The sequence below is a fragment of the Eubalaena glacialis genome, chromosome 12, assembly GCF_028564815.1.
Source record: "Eubalaena glacialis isolate mEubGla1 chromosome 12, mEubGla1.1.hap2.+ XY, whole genome shotgun sequence".
Taxonomy (NCBI): domain Eukaryota; kingdom Metazoa; phylum Chordata; class Mammalia; order Artiodactyla; family Balaenidae; genus Eubalaena; species Eubalaena glacialis.
Window position 1 is genome coordinate 37,470,216 of NC_083727.1, and position 19,471 is coordinate 37,489,686.

At 35.9% G+C, this 19,471-nt stretch overlaps 1 protein-coding gene across 1 annotated transcript in view; it reads right to left on the reverse strand.

Moving 5' to 3' along the window:
- RNF217 (ring finger protein 217) overlaps positions 1 to 19,471 on the reverse strand; it is a 146,351-nt gene that overhangs the window by 7,292 nt on the left and 119,588 nt on the right. The window lies entirely within an intron of this gene.

Below are 19,471 nucleotides of genomic sequence, written 5' to 3' on the forward strand. Positions count from 1 at the left end.
CTCACTTGTACTCTGGGGTCCGGCTATTTGTAACCGCTTGCAGTTTCCACCATGAGGCAAGTGCTTCCACAGCCCTCTGCATTTACATGTACTTTATTCTCTGTTGGGAAAACCCTTTGTCCTCTTGTCCATCAAACTAATGTCTCATAATTCTTTGATTCAATTTTTAAAAATTGCTTCCTCTTTTGAAAACTCTCCTAACCCTTCATATAATGAAATCTATTGACATAAAATAAGGTTTCTCAAGTGCTGTATGAGGTATAATTCTGGTTGGTACCCAAAGTATGGTTTTCTGTATTAACAGTTACGTATTTAACAAATGTTAAAAACATACTGGTTTAACATTTATCATAATGATAGAAAACTGGTTTTGGAAATATATTGATTTTCCCTTAAGAAATAAGTCAAGTTAAATAAAAATATTAAGTAAGTAACAGCTCTTTTGGATTGACAAAATCGTATGTAAATGATAGTTTGAGGAAATACTGATCTAAGTTAGCTTAACACTACCAACTGATTCAAAGTTGCAGTGCCCGATAGGACCACCAGAGGGCTCCAAATCATAAGCACTTTAAAACATAAGCATGTAAAAGACCTTATTTCAGTGGCAACAAATCCAATGATGATAATAGCTATCATTTCTTGATTATCTATTTTGTTTTAAGCATTTTGCTAGGCAATTTACATATATAAACTGATTTATTCCTCACGATATCCCTTGAAATCAGCTATTATTATCTTCGTTTTCTAGGTGAGGTTATTTCTGATAGTAACAATGCTTTGTTTCGATTTGATCTTTTGAATTTAACATTGTTCCATGCACTGTGCAGAGGTTTTGATATAGGTCATCTTAGTTATAATTTTCAAGAACCCTGTGAGGTAGGTTATATTGCATTCCTTGCTTATAGATGAAGAAACTGAGGCTTAGAGTGATTAATTAATTTGCCCAAAATTACACGGTAAGGCAGTTTTTGGTGAGACACGTCTGTCTGAAACTAAAGCTTCTGATTTCATGAAGTCAAACAGCTTCTCAAGCATTTCACAACACATCTTTCTCTTCATGGGCATTAAATACATAACGTTTAGCATATTCATTACATCACTCCTATAACAGTGTGGTATTAGGTTAAAGTGTTAAAAGCAATCATCACACAAGGTATAACAATGTTGATACAAGTGTTGGATGTTTATTACAATATTCTTATGTATATTTATCAGAAAAAATAAAGAAGCAAGGGAACGAGCAACTTAAGTAAATTCACCATTGTATACTAAATGCATTTCATGATTTAATAAAGTGACACATAACAAGGTAAGAATAAATCCCAACCTAAAGCCATTGTTGGCTACGTGACTCTGGGTCATTTTAGAAATACAAGGGTTATACACCTTTGTACCAGTACCAAGAGAGTTATCTATTAAAAAAGAGATAGAGACCCAAAGAGAGATTCCAGGGTAATCACTATAATGATTATGGCTTTAATAACCATGTCTTGGTTCAACAAATATTTATGCTGCTGACAGCATTTCACCAGCAGCTGAAATGCTGAACACTCACCAGAGTGTTCCCCACAAGAAGCTTCTATTTTAAGTTTATAGTAAAGTGGAAGCATCATGAAAGAAATTTAAATTGTGAAATTTCAAATGCAATAGTGGGGACTTGCCTGGTTAAGAATCCACCTGCCAATGCAGGGGACATGGGTTCGAGCCCTGGTCTGAGAAGATCCCACATGCCGCGGAGCAACTAAGCCCATGTGCCACGACTACTGAGCCTGCATTCTAGACCCCACAGGCCACAACTACTGAGCCCGTGAACCACAACTACTGAGCCCATGCGCCACAACTACTGAAGCCCGTGCGCCCTAGAGCCCATGCTCTGCAACAAGAGAAGCCACTGCAATGAGAAGCCCGCGCACTGCAACCAAGGGTAGCCCCCGCTCACTGCAACTAGAGAAAGCCCACGCGCAGCAAAGAAGACCCAATGCAGCCAAAAATACATAAATAAATAAATAAATAAATTTATTTTTTTTAAAAGTGCAGTAGTAGTCCTACATTAGAATATTTACCTTAGTAATAAATCACCTGGGATAAATGTAAATAGAATAGCCCTGGTTCCTGACAGCAAAGATAATCACAGAATTGAAACATTGGCTTTTGCAGAAGTTTTCCCCTTTTGTATGTTCTGGCCCTTTGAACAAATACTTTTCTGTGAAAGCTTTGTTACCTTTGGTCACCAGATTGTCCTCTAAATTGATTGAACCTTGTGGATCCTAAGTTATAAGTAAGATCTTTCAAACCACAAGGAGTTATAAGCAATATGATGTTCAATAGTTTGAATTTAGGCCCCAAATGGCTGTGTTTGAATTTTAAAACACACTTGTTTTTGAAGGAACTTTGAAAGGATTGGAGGGCTACTCGTGCTACGTGGCCCTGTTCTTGAATGTCTGATAAATTTCATGCATATGCTGGTCAGGTCATAACAGATTGTCATATGGCTACTATCTCAGCTAGAGGTCTTTTCTTTCTTCCGCATTTAATCTGTGGATTGATAGGTGGTGGCATTAACATTTTGCTCATGCTTTCAAGTTTAGTCCTTCATAGAAAGGCTCCTGTGATAGTTTCTATTTTGGAATCAAGTACTATTTTTAAATTTAATTTATTTTTATTATTTCACCAAAATACAATTTACAAATAAGTTAAACCTTTGTCGTGTGTGTCTCTGTATAGACACCCACACATATATATGGATACACACACAGGGTAGTCATGTGCTGGCAAACCAGCTCTCTGCCCCACTCCCACCAAACAAACAAACAAAAATGCTCTGGTGTGTAGAGACCGCCAATTTCTGTAGTGTAAACACTCACATCTTTGCTGATTTGAAACTACTAACTTGACATTACTGAACATAGAGTCTGGAAGAGATGGACATAATTGATTCTTGAAATCTGACGGAAGCCAGTGTCAGGACATGTGTGCGCGCGCGCGCTTGCGTGTGTGTATCAGAGGCTAATGTGATTAGCCTAACAAATTGTCTTGTTTCTCTTCTTTGTTGGTATATTTATCCCTACAATGCTGCATCGCTACCACTTATGCTCTCACGTCTCCTCAGCCCGGGCTTTTACTTTGGCTGCACAGAGGCCATCAGTTGCTGGCAAAGGTAACCTGGCAGCACCTTCCTCAGATTTCCATCTTGGGAGCTCTCTGCCTCTACTTCACTGGATGCCTTGTGGAGACTTCTGAGCCCTTGAGATTCATGTACATGGAAGTATGAGGGAGTTATTGTTCCATGGAGCAACCCTCAACTAATGGGCATCAGAGCAGGTGGATAAACATGTCCTCTTCTGTCTTTGGGGTGGGCAATTCTGAGAAACATACTACATGGCTATTCTGAGGGACCTCGAGGATTGATTGAGGCACAGTGCCCACAGAGACAACTGTGCCTTGATAATGCATCCTTAGATAAGCCCACAGTCCTTTCCTGTTTCATTCTCCCAGCTGTTCACTTCTGTTTCTTGGGTTCACATCCCAAATTAAACTATTACCTTCAAGCAAGATCTAATCTTGGGCTGTGCTTTTTTGGAGGGCACAGCCTGAGACTCTAGGCTTATTGCTAAGGCTATATGATGAGAGTGAATTGATGAAATGTAATCACCGCCAGCACCACCACCACCAGGTTATTAGTTAAATTTTTTCTACAAAACACTTAATTTGCTTCCTCTTTAGTTTAACTTCGAATTAAGATCATTTGGCTTAGACTGTAACTTCTAATAAAAAAAAATAGTTATGTGATAAAACCCAAATGGCCTTATAAAAAGGAGAAAATACTTGCAATACAATGGTTTACAAAATTGCCTTGGGCTTCTTCTATTTAAGGTTTATATGTCAGCAAACTATCAAAGACAAAGAAATATACATTTACTCAGTAAACTATCTATTTCTCCTGCCCACATTCACAAAATATGAGTTCTTATAGTCACATACTAGAAGTAATATGTTTAAGAACACACAAAATTCTTATGCAGGGTTTAAAATGGTTATGGAAACCATTGTCATAATATAATAGCAAAACATGGTAATTATGCTGATTTTCACATCAGTAAGTAAAAAAATTAATAATGAACTCAGAAGGTAATTTTAACCCCTACACATTCTGTGTTATAAATTGGGTTATACTATTTTTGACTTAGGTTTAAAACATTTAAGTATGGTAAGACAGCTGTTTTTGATTTATACATTTCTGTGTTTTCCTTCTCTTTCAAATAACCACAAATCAAAACTTAATAGGAGGCATTCTCATTCAAATAAAATGAAAGAAGAAACACTCTAAACACACAACATATCCAAAAGATAAGACAAATATAAAACTTAAATTTTCTTTAAATCTTTAATAGAAAGTACCCAAATACATAACCAGATGAGTAATACTATATTTTACCTAAGTTACTTATTTAGAAACAAATAATTTTAATTTTTCCCAATTTTAAAACTTAGAACTTGAACACAAAAGAAAGACGTGTATATAATGAGAATTTAGAAAATACAAAAAAGACTATTAAAAGAAAACCAAAAATCTTATTTGAGTGTAAGAACATTTCATTTTCTTTTCTTCCTTTTTTTTTTTTGGTGTGTGTATGTAATTAAAATTTTTAAAAACCATTTCATTGATGTACAATTAACATTAAACTTTTATATTTAAATTTAAAGTGTACAATTGAATGAGTTTCCACATGTGTATAAATCATTACCACAATCAAGTTAATGAACATTTTCCAAAAAGTTTTCTTGTGTCCAATTGTAATCTATCCTCCAATCTCTTTCTTCTCTCTGTCTGGGAGTCCAAGTGCACATGCATGAGAACTTCTGATATTGTCCCACAGATTCTTAAGATTTTATTCATTTTTCTTCAATCTTTTTCTTTCTGTTCTTCAGATAGAATAATTTTTACTGATCTAGCTTCAAGTTTACTGACTCTTTACTCTGCTATCTCCATTATACTTTTGAACTCATCCAGGGAATTTTTCCAGATATTGCATTTTTCAAGTTTAAAAAATTTCATTTGATTCTTTTTAAAATAGTTTCTATTTCTCTGCTGAGCTTTCCTCTTTTCATTCATTTCTCCTTCTCCACTCTCTCCCCTCCACAACTCCCCTCCTGCCCTGTCTCCTTTCTGTGGTTCTGAAGGCAGGTAAAGGTAGCAGAGGGTTCTACTGGAATTTTAGCAGCTGTGTCCTCTACAATCATGCCTTTGGAGCAAAACATTAGAGGTAAACAACAGAGACCCTCCCACCATGGGGGTTGCTTCTCCACGTTTGATTTTCCACCACAACCTGCCTGTTCTTGTTTATTTTAACCTTTTCTGGTACATGTTTTTTGTTTTTGTTGTACTCACAGGAAAGGGTCAGCTATAGGGGGTTTACACCATCATAGCAGAACAAATGCTCCCCAGAAACATTTATTTTTGTTTTATAAAACAAATTTTCGATGAAATAAAAGCAAAGAGCTAGACTTTTATAATAAAAAATGGCTACCTGTAGTTTTAAACACATTTCTTCAGCCCTAAAGACATTTTGGGGGTAAAGACTTGGAGCCTTTCTTGGCTTATTTAATAGTAATAATACCAAGTTAACATAGTTGAAATAAGTTTCAGACGGTTATTGTGTTGTACTTGATACCCCCGGTTCTGCTCCTGGACACATGCCTAAAGAATTACATTATTGCAATTTTCCAGGCCTTTATTAATTCGTTTGTATAGAAAATAAGCAACAAGAATAGTGTTCTTAAGGGCTCTTAGCAAAGATATGAGAGATGTTTGACGCTGTTTCCTAATGACCTGGTAATTGTTTAGCAATGATGTGTAAAGTGTTCCAATACAAACCTCTTACTGCCTCCAGGCTTTAAAAAATGATTCAGCTTTCTGTTCACAATTACTCTTAGTCTAATACTGAGCAAAGTTTGAATACAAAGTCATGGAAGATGAAAACTGTGGGATCATGCAATCCTTTTTTTTATGCTTTTCATTTAACAAAACACCATCAGCATTTAGTCATAGTGTAGATATTTGCTCGTCATTCTGAAGCAACTCCAAGAATAATGGAATGATTCTGAGTGCCTCTGGTGGTTACAGGAAATGTTGCAGTGATGTGTGTGGTGTTTAGCTCACAGATTTCCTCCTCAGAGGACCAAATGGTTCTAGCAATGAGCTAGCAACATGACTCCAAAAGTTCTTTGAGCAGCCTTTATTCATGCTGCTTGGGACTGGGCTTATGGCCTCCTGGAGTTAATTGCAGCTGCCAATCTTTCCTGCAGGGCCAGCTGCTTTTTATGGTCAGAGGAGATAAACAGAGGCTCAATAGGAGATCTATTTCTGGATGTTGAAAGGGCCTCTGTGCTGCTGGTTGCAGGGGTGTGTGTGTGTGGGGGGAATCATCCAACCTCCCTCATGGAATGCCTGGATGATTTCTCCGGCTGTCCTCATGCAGGCACTTCCTGTACCCAATTTAAATAGTCGATCGGCTAAGAGAAACAAGTGTTAAAACATCTTACAGTATGCAATGATGTCTAACTTGGCAAGCCAATATGTTAATTGAAGGTTGAATTAATGACCAGGGTAAGAAGCTTATTAATTTGGGGTCACTATTACAACCCAGCGATTGTTAAGGACATTCGCTGGGTCAAGTGTGATTTGCTTGAGGGAAGGGAGAAGGGAGATTCCATTCTTTGAACACTACTTTGAACCTCCTGCATGAACAGCATCCACGGTATGTTTATTCCCATTGTGCAGTTGTTAAAGCAAAATTTAACTTTATACAATTGTGAAAGAGGTTTTTAACTGCTGTAGTTTAATTTTATTACATATTACTGTTCATATAATATGTGTGTTAGCGATCTGGTCTCCCCACATTCAAGGAAGGGAACTTGGCTACAGGAAGATGGAACATCTCCTCCAAGGCCAGGCACCCATGAGCAGGCAGTAGAAGCCAGGCCTCTGGACGCAAGTCATGCTCTTTTCACTACCCCAGACCAGCTTATTCATGTGATCTAAGTTTCTTGGTTAAGAACGCAAGTCAACTGGAAGTTTATACCTCTTTGCGAACTTCTAGTTGCAAAATAAATGAGTCACAGGTACGAAATGCACAGTGTGGCGTATATAGTCAATAACTATGGAATATCTTTGTTAACATATAGTAACTAGACTTACTATGGTGATCACTTTGAAATGTATAGAAGTATGGAATTACTATGTTGAGTAACAGGAACTAACATAGTGTTCTAGGCCAATTATACTTCAAAAACAAACAAACAAACTCATAGAAAAAGAGATCAGATTTGTGGTCAACCAGAGGCAGGGGGTGGGGGGAGGGGGGATTGGATGAAGTCAGTCAAAAGGTACAAACTTCCAGTTATAAAATAAATAAGCACTAGGGATGTCATGTACAATATGATCAATATAATTAACACTGCTGCATGTTATATATGAAAGCTGTTAAGAAACTAAATCTTAAAGTTTTCATCACAAAGAAAAATAGTTTTTTCTATTTTTAAAAATTTTGTACCTATATGACATGATGGGTGGTCACTAAACTTATTGTGATAATCATTTCCTGATGTACTCATATGTAAATCAAAACATTATGCTGTACACCTTGAACCTGTGCCTAGCACTGTCTCCACTAGACCAGTGTTGGGGCCTGGCCTTCTCCTAAATGCATATACGCTATATTTCTTATAACATAGGAGGAGCTCAATACATATTTACCAAAAAAATAATTAACTGAATAAAAAATATCGAATAGATTTTCAACAAATGATTAAATCAAAGAGAAAATAATTGGCAGTATTCTGTGTGCTCGCAGACATGCTGTCTCATTTGATGGGAGCCTCAACTCTCTATGTGTGATTATTCCCTATTTCCCAATGTTCCTTTGTAAAGAATTGCAGATGTTAAAAGACTGTTTGGGTAACTTGCCTCGGATTCCCTGGTTAATAAGAGGAGATGGAGAAGCAATCCACTGCTGTGGCTCAAATCTCAGCTCTGTCCCTGACAGGCTGTGTGACGGGGCAAGTTGTCTAGACTCAGTCAATGCTAACAAATAATGTAACAGTGGTAATTCTAATGTTTGGGGGGAACCAGGACACGCTAATGTAGAGGAAAGAAAATTGCCTTTGGGATTGAAATCAGATGGGGTTTGCAACTGTCTTCACTTCTGCGGCTCCTTTTTCCTATTCTAGCTTCTTAAATGTCCCTTTCTTTCCTCTTTCCTTTCCCTTCTCCCTTTCATCCCGTTCTCCTTCTGTTCCTTTTCTTTTGGGTAACGTTTTTAATGAGATGTAGAAACTTTATCAGCCAGGTTTATGAGAAGTGATCTGGCAAATGGAAGCTGCGATCAGAACACTGCAGGCAACTGTCTTCTAGCCTCCCCATAAAATTAGCTTAATTTAATTTAAAAATTCACCTCCTCAATTAAAAAACAAACAAAACAACCTTCTTCCTTTAAACATGCAGGAATGGGATGTGTTGCTGGCTCACAGACGTCGCAGCCTCGCTGTCCCTCCCCTTGTGCTCGCGGAGAAGACCCGCTTCTCCCAGAACCCTTGTCCAGAGGAGCGGGCAACAGCTGGTGTGGGCGGGGGGAGAGAGGCGGCGAGCAGCGCCCGGGCCGCAAGCGCCCCAGCCCCGCCCCTATCCCCGCCAGACGCCCGGAGGCAAGGCGATCACCGCCCGCAGCCAGTCCGACTGCCTCGCTCAGGGCAGCCGGCGGCCTCGTGCGGGGGTTGCTGGGGACCAAGATGCTCGTGGGCACCGGCTCCGCCTCCCCCGAAGGAAGGCTTTTGCGACCCCTGGATCCCAGGACTGTAGTGGTCCTTGGGGCGCCTCCCACTGGACCGGGTGTGCCTGGTCCCGGCCTGCGCTGGGAGAGGATGCGCGGAGCGGGTCTCTGAGTGTAAGCGCCTGTCCGGAGACGCCCTCTCTGCTTTGGACAAAGGCAACCGCAGTTTGTTTTTGTTGGGGATTGGGGAGAAGGATGTTGAAACTGTGAAATGGTATTTCCCTCTCACTTCCCTTCCCCTTTCGTCCTTCCCTTCCTTCCTGCCCTCTCTTTTCTTTCCTCTTTCCTTTTCTTCTCTCTCCCTCCCTTCTTCCCTTTCTTCCTTTCCTTCTTTCTTCCCAAAAGATATCAGAATTTTCCCAGGGGAAGGAACTACCTACTTGCAGACAGCAGCCTGGAGTTTGAATGAAGACTTTGCTGCATGACTTCAAACAGATCACTGAACTTTTGTTATTTTTGTTTCATTTGTAAAACTTATAAAATGGGGATAATATAACACCACAGGGTGGCTGTAAGGATTATATAAGAATACATGTGAACATACTAGATGAACAGAGGTCCTGTATGAACACATAGCAGGTTCATGTCAAGCATTATCCATTAAAATAATTTGCCTTTTGGCAAAACACGATCTCTGGGAATGATACCAAGCTAGCATATTCCAGTACTTGTGACTGATATCAATGAATCATATTGTATGGGCCAATGTGTCCATAGTGAAACGGTCACTAACAATAATAACAGCTAACGTTTATTGAAAGCTTGTTAAGAGCAAGGCACTATTTTAAGTGCTTTACGTGTTTTTAAAACTCAGTTAACCCTCACAGCTCACTTGGAGGCATGCGCTGCCCTCCCCATTACAGAAGAGAAAACTGAGCCACAGAGAGGTTAAGTGACTTGGCCAAGGTTACACACCCTGCAAGAGGCAGAGTTGGGGTTTGAATACAGCAGCCTAGCCACCCAGCTGTGCTCTTCACCTCTTTGCAAACCTACCTCAATTGTGATCTGAGGATTAAAACCTGGCCTATTGTAAGTTTCATTTCTAATAATCTAGTTATTTTATATTAAGTTCCTAATAGTACCTTGTCTAACACCCATATGAAGTGATACAATATTTTTATCATCCCTTCCAAGTCAATAACCCACACCCCTAAAGTAACTAGTGTTGTGACTTCTGTCACCATCAATTAGTTTTATCATCATATAAATATATCCCCTTTTGTGTCTGGCTTCATTTGCTCAACAGGTCTGTGAGATTCAACCATATTTTTGTGCATTGCTCTATAGGTTTTTAAGAAATTATTATTTTTTCATTGTTATTGCTCTGTAGTATTCCATGGTATAAATCTACCCCAGTATACTTATCCACTTTACTGTTGATGGGAATCCTTATACATGTCCTTTGGTCAACAAATGCCCTTGTTTCCCTAAGTATAGATCTAGGGAAAGACTTGCTAGGTTAAAGAGAAGGCATATATATTTAGCTCTTATGGTTTACTGGTTTCTACTTTCCCCACTCCAGTCCAGCCTCTTTTGTCTAAAGAGCAATCACCACCCTAAGCCAAATTCTTAATTTCACAGTATTGCTTCTTTATCACACCCCATGCAGAATGATCGTTACTGTTCTGTGTGCTTTCCTCAAAACATGCCACAGCAACACAACACAATCCACCTTCCAAAACACACACTCATGAATTTCTATGCATTCCTGCTTCTCCATTCTTAGAATCTAGTGCAGAAATGACTTCGATAACTTTCCAAATTTACTTATGTACGTGTAATATTGGCACTGCCAAATTTTATCTTTTAATTTCTTTAAATTCCAAATCTATTGGAAAAAAACCCCAAGAGTCTTCTCTTTTAAAAACTTTTATTAGGCATTGCTAGATGACGCTGCATGACGTCTTGCACACATCATGCGAGTAAAACAGCACTCCACAGGAATCCATACAACAGTTCATACAGTGACAATCAAAGTAGTTGATTCCCATTATAGTTTGCATCCAAGTAGAGTGAATGTCGTTACACCCCTCCATGAGATCTGATCTCACAATTTAGATTACCCTTCCATTCTAAAACAATCAACCAAAAACAATAAAAAAAAAATAGAAGCCCAACCACAACAAAAAGCCATAGGGATGTTACTGAAAGTCCAAAATTGGACTCCAAAATTTCACAAAGTATCAATCTTTTGAAAGACTAGCCCCTAAATTTTAGGGTAGCCCCTAAAATTTGTGTGATCTGACACTTGGGTTGCTTTTACCGCCAGCAGCAAGTAAGATTGTATTTACGAAGAAGGATCATTACACTGATATATATCCACTGAAAATTCTTGAGGTAATAGATTTTTAAATCTCATTGCTTAAAAAAAAAAAAAAAAAAAACTTTTAATTTCCACATCCTGTCCAGCAGGACATATCTGTTGGCAGGAAGATTCTTTTCCTCTTTTTTTCTTTGTCAAATATTTACACATATTTGCATATACAACCTGTGTCTTTGTCTTTTCTAAGCACATGATTTATTTTAATTATTCACTATACATTCATCAGGAAAAGTTGAATTACATACTATAGTACATAAAGAATACAACAAAACCAGCTTTTTGTATAACACAAAAGGCAAAGACCAAGAAGAGCAAGATAATATATTGTACAAAATGTCTCGATGTCAATAAAGCCCACTGTGAGTTAATAAATCTATGTAAATAGCAAACACCATCATTCTTCAGCATCTGTGTGGAAGTAGATTACAGACGAAATATTACCAAAGACAAGTGGTAGTGAACTGGTCGAATTCCTGAAGTACCATATAATTACTTTTATTTTTAATGCTTTTTGTAAAGTAATTTTACCCTAATTGGAGCTATAGATAAAGACTGATAACCATTCCAACTCCTGTTTTAAACTTTAATAATCAGTATTCTTTTTGGTGGTTTAAAAATACATTTCAATTATAATGGCTTCAATTTATGGTGTTTAAGATCCTTTTTTAAAATACTTTAGCTTAAAAATGAACAATGAATTTAAGAAAAATATATTGGCTAACCTGCTCTTCTAGAGATAATACAGTGAATGAAAGTAGCAAATGCAGCCTATATATATATATTCCTAGAGATACACTGTCTCATCAGCACTTTAAATAGAAGGACAAAAGAACACTCACAAAAAATATATGGCTCTTTAGATAAGAAATAAAGTCAAGTGAAAAAAATAAGGCACTAAGAACATATATAAATGTTTTATATTCTCATCACACAAAGCACCGTATGGAAGGTTAAAGGGACTATACATTAGTGCTATTGGAAAATGGTAATAAACCCAGTTTCCCTGACTTTTATTCACTAATTTCTTCTTTTCTTATAAGTGATTAATGTATAAACACTAAAATGGTGGGGGGAAATTATATATTATGCTAAAAGCACAATTCATGGAACCAACAGCATGAAATAATCATTTGGAGATGAGAAGCAGATTGCTCTAAACATGTAAGAAATTAAGGTCTTAAATACTCCTGATTTTTCAACATTTTCATCACAAAAGAATTTGTTTCCTTTCCAGTTTTCTTTTAGGAATTTCTACAAGAGTATTAATATTTTCTATTTTCTTATTTTATTTCTACATGCCTCTTTCTTAAAATATATTCATAATGGTTTCCTCCACATAGTTTTATGAATACCAAAGTTAACAGTATGACTAATGAAATGTAGACAAAGTTAAAAAGTAAAATTATATAAATACTTTCAGTATCATTGAAAAGGTAAAGAAAATCTCTTTTCAACCAGGCTCATATATAAATATGAAAAATATTATGACATTATTTGGAAAATGGCTACAAGTTTTACAGAAAATGAAAAACGTGTAATGTAATGAAACTATGGACAAGATCTAGTACAAACTCCTAGTGAAAGTCATTCATCTTAAAATTAAGAAATTCTTCTCATTTGCTATTGTTTGTGAGGACGTAATTATTGATAAAATGGGATATATTCTGGTAATTCAAACAGGAGGTAACAATTATTCTTTAGAACTGCAATTTCTAAATATACAGTAATGACAGCGTAAACACCCAAATGTTTTTCTTTTTAGCATTTTACATTCTTTGAGAAAAAGGAGAATGTGAATACAGTAATTTAATAGGCCCACAATTTTGCAATATATATATACATATAAATAAATTTGTTTCATGAATATATCTTATAATCAATTTTGTTTACAATAGAAACAAAACAACTAACTGTTGTGGCTTCTTAATAAATAATGTTGTTATGTTAAAATGTGTTAACATAACAACATTTTTATGCCACTGTTTTTGTGTTCCTTCTACACAGAACTATTTCTATGTTCTCTTGGAATTTACTACTTATTAAATTAATAATTTCTTTCATAAGCAACATATATATATCATATATATATATACCAATTAGTGTTCTAAGTTTCATACAAAATATAAGGTTGGTTTACTTTTTTCAAGACCATCTACAGAATTTTAATTATGATGAAAATGATCAAATAACAAAACAAAGCTGTTGCCACGTGGAATTTAAAAAATAGGTCTTACGCAGACGTAGAGAATGGACATGAGGACACGGGGAGGGGGAAGGGTAAGCTAGGACGGAGTGAGAAAGTGGCATGGACATACATACACTACCAAATGTAAAATAGATAGCTAGTAGGAAGCAGCCACATAGCACAGGGAGATTAGCTCGGTGCTCTGTGTCCACCTAGAGGGGTGGGATAGGGATGGTAGGAGGGAGATGCAAGAGGGAGGAGGTATGGGGATATATGTATATGTATAGCGGATTCACTTTGTTATAAAGCAAAAACTAACACACGATTGTAAAGCAATTATACTCCAATAAAGATGTTAAAAAAAAATAGATCTTAGAGAAAGGGTTTGTAATCAGCTGATAAAGTCATACTTTATCTAGAATTTTCTTTATAAAGGAACATAAAGCATGCTAATTTTGTTTAAATTGAAAAAAATTCAGATATTTGTATCAACTATTTAGACAGTATTTACTCAAGGGAAACAATAAAGTTATATTTGGACATAGAGGAAGTAATATATTAATGAAAAAATATTATTTTTAAGAACTTGACTGGATTATTGACATGATTTCTCCAGCTGGGGCATGAGGTGAACACCTAACTTTACAGGGAACTGATGACCGATGTAGTTTGCCAGCTACAAGGAAAAATCTGAAGTAACATCATCTCAGCAATTTGAGGGGATTTTTAACACCCAAGTTTGACTATCCCTTGAATTTTTTCATATCATGTAATAAACCTATGCTAAATATATCTTGAGTGTGGCTTATATCTAAATCATATCAATGAAAAAGTTGAACATTTGCAAATCATGCATGGTTTCTCTAGAATAGGGCTGATATTAGTTACATGCAATACCATCCACTTTAGATTATCAGGAAGTCTAATAACATTCCCAGAATTAAGAATCCACAGTCAAGTACAAATGCGACAATATTATAAATCCAGCCCTAAGTCCAAGCTGTGGTACTTTTTGTTGAAACAAAGACCCCCAAACCACACATTTGGTCATTTTGGATGAATCAAGGATGATCTGGGGTCAGACTGGATGAATGTCCACACGTGCTTTCTGTCCAACTAATAGGCAAACAATATTGACCTTATAATAATCATGAAACAATTTCTGAAGCTTGGTTTCAGAGTATTTCTAGGCTCTCTGATTCAAGTAACGTCTCATTCATTTTACTTCTTGTCAGAGGGCTGGGCAGGGTTCTCCAACTCCTATCGGGAAGAGGGACGTGTTCCAAGTATTCCTGAGATGTTTTAACTTACAGATAAAAGAAGCCAAGGTATATTATGTTTACTACCAGGGCCAAATTCTGGAGTCCTTTCAGTTTGAATTTCATTAGAGTCAAAAAAGTTAATGGTGAGAGAATTTATCCCACACTTCGTCAAGATGGGAAGGGGACTGCAGAGGGAAAAAGCAAGATAACTAGGAAATCTAAAAAGAAAACAGAAACTTGATGTTGAAGTATGTGAGTATCACTTGACAAGCAGGGAAGAAAGTCATTTAATACGATGGAACAGTGTGACAAAAATGTGGGATAGACCTGAAAAACAAAAAAAAATTTTCTATGCTAATAAGTCTGTGTAATCTAAGTAATGCAGTAAGTAAATACACCTAATGAAATTTCTTTTATAAGCTAAAAGGAAGTGGCCAAAATAAAAGGCAGTAGTAATTTTTTATGTTTTCTTTTAAATTTATTGCCTTTTAAGTCCATATTGTTATTCTCAAAATAGTCACTTCTTTAGTCAAGAAAGAATATAGTTTATAATATGCATAATTACATGCTGCTAAAATTGGTACTATGTATGAGAAAATGTAAGGTACGTGATATATGAAGACTTCAGCTAATGCCCCAAATAGACAATTACAAGTCTCACACTTCTGTGACTCTCTGCTTCTTGGATTTTGATAAAGTGACTACAGTCCAGCCTCAGAACAGTGATGTACAATAAAAGCCCCACACAACAGTTGGCTATGAAATGAGTATTAGTTCTACCCTCTAAACCAGAGTTACGAAGGAGTGCCTTTCTCTTATAAAGAGGTTTGCATTGAAAAGGTAGCATTTCACAATCTTGAATACTCCCCAGATTTGGAACTCTGATTTTGTTCAGACCATAGTTTAATGCCTCTATAAAATTATTTCAGTTTTATTAAAGTAATAATTATAGATATTCATATTAAAATGGGACTTGCAACTTATTTTCCAGAGGAGGAAAATGTCATAATTAAAACACAATGATTTGAAAAACAAAATATGCTTAAACTGGCTGTTGATGGTAGTTTTGATTTACTATGTTACTAATCAGTGGAATTTCTTTTATAGATTTCATGAAAAATAATAATGCAGCTAAAACTTTCAGTAGAAACTAACTTAATATTTTAAACAAACATTCCAACTAGGTTATTAGGTAACATGTATTAATTACTTGCTACGTTTGAGCTCCTAATACCAATTTCTAGGATTACTATAATTTCAGAAACTTGGCTACATCTTTTCCAGGTATGTTTTACTTGTTTTAAATTTTCAGCTTCTGATTCCACCCCCCCCCCTGCCCCCCTGCCAAATTTAAAGAGGTGACATATATTTGCTATACTGTTATTCTACTGTCTCCATCAAAATATTGCAATAAGTTTCTTCAACTCTGTCAAATTGCTTAAATGGCACAAGTATTTTAAAGTGCATTATTGGATCTTAAGGCTATATTTATACTAAGCATTAACACAAAGCAATAAAGTTGACCACAGGAAAGATTACTTTCAATAGTTGGGATAGATTTCAGCCACAAATATGAAAGGTTAAGCATACAATCCAATGGGAAGACTCACATTAAGGCATATATGCAGCCTGCATATAAAATTCAAATATCAAATGGCATTTGCCATGAATTTTTATTTTGGTACTTAATGAAGTATACCAATGGATATTATTTAGGCCACTAACTTTTTATGATTATGAATTTAATAGAGCTCATAAAAGTCTAGTGTTAAGAACAACTGCAATGTTTAACGAGGGAGAAACCAGATGCATTTGGTGGCACGTGTACTCAATTTGACAAAGGTCTGGAAGGAATGCTAGTGCTTTGCACGTGCCTGAGTGAGTTTTTAACCCACTCCTTTCTCTCCTCCTCTTTTCTAGTGTAGAGGAGCTGGTTAGAATCTCAAAGGAGTGTAGAAAAATGAGGTTGGATTGTCTGGGGACTGGAAGAGTATTTTGAAGGTCCTTTAGGGGATCCATGGGCCATGTATTTGGGTGATAGGATTGAAAGATAAAGACTACCTGTGGCCTTGGGACTCAAGAGATGGTGGGTGACACAAGACAGGGAATTTCCTGACAGGCACCACTGAATCCTGATATCACAGCAAGGAAAGTACGATTAAAGATACCGGGTTGTAACCCGACCAGTGTTTAATTTATCTTTGATTGTTTTCCAGTCTGTTCTACCTTTAGGATACAATAGCACTTAAAAGAAAATCAAGGTGGTGGCAACAGAATGTTGTTTGTGCCAAAAGGTTTGACCCTTCTTTTCTTAACTTCACATACAGAAGATCTTAGGGAAATGCTGGGATTCATTGTAAAATAAAGGTTTCACGTTATTCCAAGTTTATGAGCATCCCAACAAACCACCAAACCTCACATACAGTCAAAATTATTTTTCTATGGAGAATGTGGTCATTCATAATTACCAACACGTTGCTTCCTACTTTTCACAATGGCATAATTAAGTTCCTTGTGGAGCAACATGCATGAACATGCATAGTGTTTTAAAAAACGTGACAAACACGATCACTTTGGCTATTTCATTTAAATCCCTCAAGTTTTAAAACTAGGCAATCCAGAAGTCAATGCATCTTTCTCACATTATCTTATAGACATCTCATTGCATTTTATTTTTATTGGAATAAGATGAATTTTCTTTTGTAAGTGTTGGCAAGATATTTATTTGGCTAATCAAGCATGGGGGGGGGGGAAATTATCCTGCAAAAGATGCTTTTCTTTAAAAATTATGCACTTTTACACAAGTCTTTCTCCAAGAAAAGGGCCTTAAATATATTATCTCTATGATCTCATTCATTGAAAATGCATTAAAATTTTATTACTAACATAAAAACCGAATTTAAAAACTTATGAAAATGTTCACACAGTGACAAAAATATATGTAAAGGATCTTCACTAATGCTTTGTAATAGGGAAGTGAAAACAATCTTGATGTTCATTCAATAGGAGACTGATTAAATAAAGTATAGCCCCACAATGGAATATGTAGTAATTTACAAAAGAATGAGGTAAATCTATTTAAACTCTTATGGAAAGATGTCTACCAATTCATAGTAAAATGAAAAATAGTCACAGGACAGTAAGCATATTATTCTATTTATACAAAATGAATACACACACAGATACACACACACACACGCATACTTATTTGTATATTTATAGATAGTATCTGGAAAGACACATACCAAACTATTAACAGTGGTTACCCCTAGAAAATAAGGGGTGGGGAAAAGCAGAGGAAGTTGTATTTTATAATTCAATATAGTTTGATTTTTTTAAAAGGAGCATATATTAAATTTACAATGAAAACATATTAAAAAATGACAAGCCTTGGATAAAAAGATATTCATCTTACATGCATGCTGCTTTTGTTAAAGTCGTTTTTAGAATTTACCCCAAAAGGTGCGATTGTTTTACCTTCAAGTTAGCACTAACATATAAATAATCTTTTATTTTTCTTCTCCCTTTTTAAGATCTTAATGATACTTAGCAAAAAAATTCACAAATAACTACTTTAAGTCACTAGCAGGGAAAGGCCTGATATATACCAACTTTGAAAGCAAAAAATGCATATGTTAATTTTTTTAAATCTATGCAATAGAAAAATGAAAATCCTGTGCAGCACTGTACACACTATCGCGAGTGCTGATGAAAGAGCCTTCACTGATAACAAACGCTGCTCTGTAAGTGGAAAATTGGAACATTTCCAAATAATATAAAAATATCTCCAAAAGATAAATTATTCAAAGAAAGGAATAAAAATCCCTGAGTAGGCCAAAGACAACAGATACAATAACCTAAGAAAATAGATTATCCAGGACCAGAGAGTATATTATTTAGCTAGATGGTATATATGTATTCATATACAGCTATGTATATGTCTAAGTATATATACATACACATATCATACATAAACACATCCACTAGATTTAGAATTCATCATATTCACACATCGTCAAACTAACACCCAAGTCTAGGAAAGTCCAATTTACAAAAATTAAGCACTTTAATAACAGAATTACATGGATTTAGGGCTAGAAATTCCAATTCTCTCAGTTTTAATACTAGAGCAAGTAGAATAGGCACTCAATAAATATTTGTTGGATGGATAGATGGTTGGATGAATGGAAAGATGAATTTGTGAAACTAGATTCTTCTTGTATCATGTTATGCTTTAGAAATATGCTATTCCAGGCCATAAATGGCACACCCTCCTCTAACTGGAAATAGACTAGTCCAGCAGTATAGCTTTTCTGAGCATTACTCAGAAAGAATGGAAGTGCTGGCTTGTTATCCATGAAAGCAAACTTCACTATTACGGACTTTCCAGATCAAATAAAAATGATAAATGTTCTTATACTCTGGAGCCCAACAAGACAAACTATCCATGTTAATGCATGTTTATCACATAATCTATTTCAATTCAGAAAAGGTTGTTGAAAAATAAATGCTACATCTACGCCAATAGCTAATGTTAAGGATCTGGAGACAAGTGGAAACTTTAAGCTCCTTAGAGGTCTTTAATTCCCTTCTGCTGATGAACATTCGTGATGAAAACAAAAAAAAACACGGTTTAGTTACTTGTCCTTTTCTTATTTTTAAAGATTTCTCAGCTTGGTAAAACATCCTGAAAATATTTTTTTTCATTCTTTTTTTGTTTCCTTCTCCAAAAGCAGTTTATATTTTAGATAAACCCATGAACACAAAAAGTTTTGTTTTAAATCACCCCTCCATAAGAAGATACCAACAAATTATTATGCATTTGAGCAATAAACATAAGAAAAATCCTTCAAAAACAGTATTTGTTTTT